The following is a 6,152-nucleotide window of genomic DNA, read 5'->3' on the forward strand; positions in this document are numbered from 1 at the left end:
ATTTATTTTCCTTTCTCATCGGTTTAACAGTCGAACGTTTCCTCTCGTATTAAAACCAGGAAGAACCACAACCACGTAATAAATCCTGCATATGACTCTCCAAACCCACGAGACCCTGAAGACGGTCCCCGTCAGTCCACCAGGTCCTGGATCACAGCGAGACCTGTCCTGTGGTCTCCATAGCAACCCTCTAGATCGACCTGAAATACGAATGATTTCAATGCTTTCTGACGACATGAATATGGAGGTTCAAACAAACACAGGACTTTCACCAAGGAGACCGGTGTTCATGTCTTATTTCAGATTTATGACGTAATTTAACGGACATTACTCACGCAACTTACATGAGTAAAGTAAAAACGTAACAAACGTACCTTGTTTTAACCCGAACCCAGTAAACCTAAAAACTAGTTGGTGATGCATTTCCATAGCAACGCGTCTCCCTCCCTGTGAATGCTGAGTTTATTTTGAAAGGGCACAGTTCAGACCTTGGTCGGAGGTTCAGGACCTGGGTCGAGGTTTGGGACCTGGGTCGGAGGTTCAGGACCTGGGTCGGAGGTTCAGACCTGGGTTGGAGGTTCAGGACCTGGGTCGAGGTTCAGCACCTGGGTCGGAGGTTCAGCACCTGGGTCGGAGGTTCAGGACTTGGGTCGAGGTTCAGCACCTGGGTCGAAGGTTCAGACCTGGGTCGGAGGTTCAGGACCTGGTCTCAGTAGACGGTTTACGGTTTCCTGCTCGGGTCGGGTCATTGTTCCAAGCGGCAGCGAAGGACAACCTCACACACAATCACTGACTGGAAATGCACACGAGTTCACCCTCGCTGGTTCAGGTCTGGTTTGAAGTCTCGATCCCTCACCTTCCTCCCACCATGATCAGCTACTTCTTTCTTCCTCCTGAACTCTTAAAGACACGGCAGCCATATTCTAAAAGAAAAAATCTGTTATTTTACAAACTCGGATGTATTTCATTGTTTTTGACATGATTCTTCTTGGTTGTGATCTTTTTTTTTTTTTTTTACTCCCCGGTCGGGTCAAAGGTGACGACTGTCCTTCTCTGAGTTTCGGCTCGTAGACGTCCGGCGGCCGAATACAACAAAAAACAAGTTGTAAATAAACACAATTTTAACCCTACTTGCGTCACACAGAAAAGCCATCAAGTGAATTACCAAGTGCTGATACTGTCAAAGACTCCGTGTTACCATGGAAACGATGTGTCACAGCTTCGGGCAATGAATGCACAGGCCCCTCCCCCTCCACCCTCCTCCTGGGATTATTAAGGCGATTTGTATTTTACAGGGTTAATTTACATGAGAGCAATATGTAGTGGAAACACAAGGATAATATATATATATATATATATATACACAGTATATATCTATATAGTGTATATATATATACAGTACAGTATATATATATATATATATATATATATATATATATATATATATATATATATATATATATCAGATTACCCATGAGCCTTTGCCTTCTGTGTCTCCAGCTTTGTCAAGTTCAGGAAATAACCCTGATGATGTCACAGTGATGTCACTGGTTATCACGGCTTGGGTTTTGTAGAGTTCACATTTCTGAAGCTTGTGGTGTAAACATGTTTATCAGGCAGGAAGCTTATAGAGGCTAAGCCCCGCCCCTTCCTGTGGACCACCATGGGATCTTATTTAGAAAAAAGGAAGACAAGAGACAAAATGAATCATTGTTTGATCCAGTTTGAATTATAACATGAATAACATCGTATGATGTTTGTCATACGTCAGGTTAGCTAGCTAGCAAACATCGTATGTTGAGTTCAGGGAACAATTCAAACGGGATCAAAACATGATTCGACTCTCCATTGACTAGCATACGTATTTATCCTGGAATAAAGTCGGACTAGGAAGTGCCGAGACTTAGCCTCTCTATAACAAAGAGGCATTTCAAAGTTGCATTGTAGGAAATGTAGGATCCAGACTTGTGGAGTTCAGCCAACACAAAGGACTAAAAGTCCGGATATCGCAGCGTCTGCTGCTCCTGTAAGTTCCTGACTTTATGCAAACGCAATATTAGTAATTAATTATTATTATTATGAATTATTAGATATATAAATATTGATAACCGTTGAGTTCCCGTTTAACGCAAAAAACCCTGAAGAAGATTTAAAAGCACATTGGACACATCGAGAACTTTGGACTTTCTGAGACGTCAACAACGATATGGACACGCGGACGCTAACGGGACACTTTCCGTCCCACGAGGAGACTTTCCGGCATCGGGCCACTTCCTGTCGTTAATAATAACAGTTCAATACAACGAACGTTCAATGTGACGGAATCTTAATGTCATATCATAACTGCCATTAATGTGGGAAACTCCTCTACGCCTACGACGGCGTGTTGTTGATGAAAGTGTTGGGTATTTATTTTACAGATTAGGTGTGTGTGTGTGTGTGTGTGGGGGTGGGGGGGGGGGGGGGGGTAACTTTGTACAGGATCTAATTACCTCTGTGTTTAAATGCCGATGACAGTGAGCCATATTCAATGTGAACTTCCCTTCTTATCCAGAGGAAAGGGCCATACGGACGCTGGAGGTTTGCTTTTCTTTCTGATTGGTTGTTGGTGTTCCGGTAGCAGGCTGACGTCTGTGTTTGGAGTTTAGAGAACAACGTCGCAAAGGAACAGGAAATTCACGCACGTCGGGAAGAAAAACCTTCGTGACGTTCGAGTCGGAGATGCCGGACAAACTTTGTCCAAACTTTGAAGCTGTGGCAAAATGTAAAACATGAAAACAAAGAGGTCCTATGCAAGATCAGGAGTGCTAATATTGAACCCAAATAGTTTGAAATTTCATTTTCTATTCGTTTGCATCCGTGACACAATGGAAATTAATTAACTTAAAAACTGCATCAGCTGATCAGTGATTTGGGTTAACACGACTAAAATGAAAATGGAATCAAATGAAATTGAAATAAAGACTTTAATTTGCTTTAGTTCAATTTGATTTGCACCACAGAAACTACATAGGAAAAGAACACAATTTAAATTTTAATATAACAAATGAAATGAAAAACATTGATAAAGGAAATAATAGAATAAACAGCAGTTTGGCACCAATCAGCTGACTATAATTTTTATTTACTTTTTCATATGTAATTAAATATTTCACATCTACCTTTTATTCAGTGTTTTTTAAATGTAATAAACTCTGTATGTGATGAAATTATATTTATATGATTACCAACAAAAACCTGGTTGGATGCCTATTATTTGTCAACATAATTAGATATTTTTGCACTGATTAACCATTTATCAATATAATATGTAAATGATGCAAAATTTTAGATTTAAATTTAGTCACATGATGCATATTATTTTAAATTTTAATTTATTTTTTACATCAGGATTATTATTATTGTTATAATCATTATTATTATTAATAATAATAATAATAATAATAATAATAATAATAATAATAATAATATTGGCAGTCTTGGCCTTCCATAGGACGACCTGTATGTGATGCTGCTGAACTCCAGCTGGTGTGTTTGAGCTTCTTTTTTTCCCTCAGGAAGAATCGGAGATGTCGTCTATAAAATCAGGGTCTCCCAGACTTTCAGTCTGTAACTCAAACTGTGTGTGTGTGTGTGTGTGTGAACGTTTGTGTGTGTTTCCTATGTACATACAACCCCAATGGATGATGCACTGTGTGTGTGTGTGTGTGTGTGTGTGTGTGTGTGTGTGTGTGTGTGTGTGTGTGTGTGTGTGTGTGTGTGTGTGTGTGTGTCTCTATAAAGTGCTTCCTGAGTGCGGTGTTTTCTACGTCGGCCTTTTCCTCGTGCGGTCTGTAGCCTCATTCTGTACATGAACTCACTCAGATCTCTGTGTTTGTACAGAAAACAGGTTGAGGGTGTTTCGCGATGCATGCCGACACAATAATAATACTTATGAATCTATATCTCAGTTGAAAACTTGTATTTGGTTTATTTATGCTCTTATTTATTGATTTATTTATTTTTTCTAACTATGAGATTCTGTTGAAGTGGTCTGTCATGCTCTTCTGATCTTATGTTGTATTGTAAAGAGAAGATTATATGTCCAACTATTGATGAATCCATAATAAAATGAATATCAGCTCTTCATCCAGGACTGATCTCTAACATGAGGAATCAGATCTGATATATAATCAATACATCAACTGTATCTGCAGACACACCCATCATCAGAATATAAATTAGTTATTAAAAGTGTATTTTGATCAATTTTAATCGTAGAAAAACACAATTTGAAGTGTATTAAGTGAACCTGTATGTGCTAAAATAAAACAGCAAGTATATTTAGTATAATATATACACAGGTACATATATGTACTAATTTAATGACATGAAAGTTTGATTTGTTTTTTACGAGTACATTAAAAATACATTGAGTATATACACCATTCATATTTTCTTGTTTTTTAGAATATCCTTCCAGTGCATTGTTACAATAATAATTTTGAGCATATATGAATATTTAAATGTATATTCATATATATATATATACTGTATATATACTGTATATATACTGTATATATGAGTTGGAACCTGAATGTGTTCTCCTGCGTGAACACCAGAGGGCGGCAGAGCGTTGCGGGAAGAGACGGATTGTCCTCCGGAGGGATCCGTACAGGCTGGACGGTCTCTTTCAGGTTATTAAACTATGAACATCATTATAATTATCTGGAGGTTAATTTCACAATGTTTAATGTTAGTATTTGTTTCTGCAGGACGAGTGAAATAAATTAATCTTAATTATCTTTGTTACGTTGATATTCATGAAAACAACTCACTTTATTACAAAGACAATTAGAAGACATTATGATGAATATTACAAATAAACCAGCATCATTATAATCCATGTTGTTGTGGATTCATATTATAAATATTAATATTCCAGAATGTGACTGATTTTGTTTTATTGTTAAATTGTCATGTTTGTCGTATCCTCTCCTTCATTTCTAAATATTAGATATTATTATTTCCTGTTTCATTTTAATATTTTTATCCCCCCCCCCCCTCTCTTCTCACCTGTCCATCATTAAACTTTCATCGTTTGACTCTATAAGAAGAGGACGTCGTCATGACTACGTCACCTGTCTGTCTTGGACTTGTGAAGGAAGTGACCATATTTGGACTGTGGAGGAGCGACGGGTGGATCACCCAGACCAGCACCCTTACTGGATCTAGATCCATGTGGATTCTGGTGTCCAGCCATGCTCCCATGGAATTATTAGCCACATTAGCATGCAGGACTTTCCCCTGATCCTGATCCTGTTCTTTGACAGACGAGCAGATAAACAGTTGGGAGTTTTCCTGCAGGACGCTCAGAGATCTGCGTTAATCTCCTCCAACAGCCGCAGGCAGAGCTTGACTCTCTCCGGTCCCTCATATTAGCCCGGCCGAGTCTGGCCCACCAGATTAATGCTCCAATCAATTAGAGGCAGCAGCAGACAAGTCAATTACCCCAACCCCCCCCCCCCCCCCCCCCCCCCCCCCCCCCCGCCCCAGTCTCCACGGACCCCAGTGGTGTTTATGTGGGGGGGGGGGATTTTCAAGGTTAAAGATGCAGAACAGCTCCTTTCTCATCAGTGCCCTTCAGCAAATCGACGACCTCCGACTTCATTAAATACAGAGAGTTTAAAGTTACACCTCATCAACTTCCTGTTTGTGTCATACAGACCTACCTTTTTCCCAGCAGCCATTGTGGCGTGTCACTGCGGGGTGAACGCAGGTGTAACTGATATCATTAATATCGGCTCCGTTCCATTTAGTGTCACAGTGAGTCTAGTGAGTCTGTTGGACTCTAAATGGACCTGTCAATCAGCAGGTAAGCCCCGCCCCCTTAAGCATCCCCTGCTTTCTGGTCTGGTGGACGCTAAATGGACCATAATGTACTAAATGAACATCATGCTGGATTGAAGAAGACTTGAAACTAGAGATTGAGACCATAAACTCATGTTTACAATGTGAGATAATACATCAAGAGAGAAGTAGGACCATTTTCTCACAGACTTCTATACAACCAGAGAAGAGTCACCCCCTGGTGGCCAGCAGAGAGAAGTAGGACCATTTTCTCATAAACTTCTATACAACCAGAGAGGAGTCGCCCCCTGGTGGCCAGCAGA

This window comes from Eutrigla gurnardus (assembly GCF_963514095.1).
Source record: "Eutrigla gurnardus genome assembly, chromosome: 4".
NCBI classification, from domain to species: domain Eukaryota; kingdom Metazoa; phylum Chordata; class Actinopteri; order Perciformes; family Triglidae; genus Eutrigla; species Eutrigla gurnardus.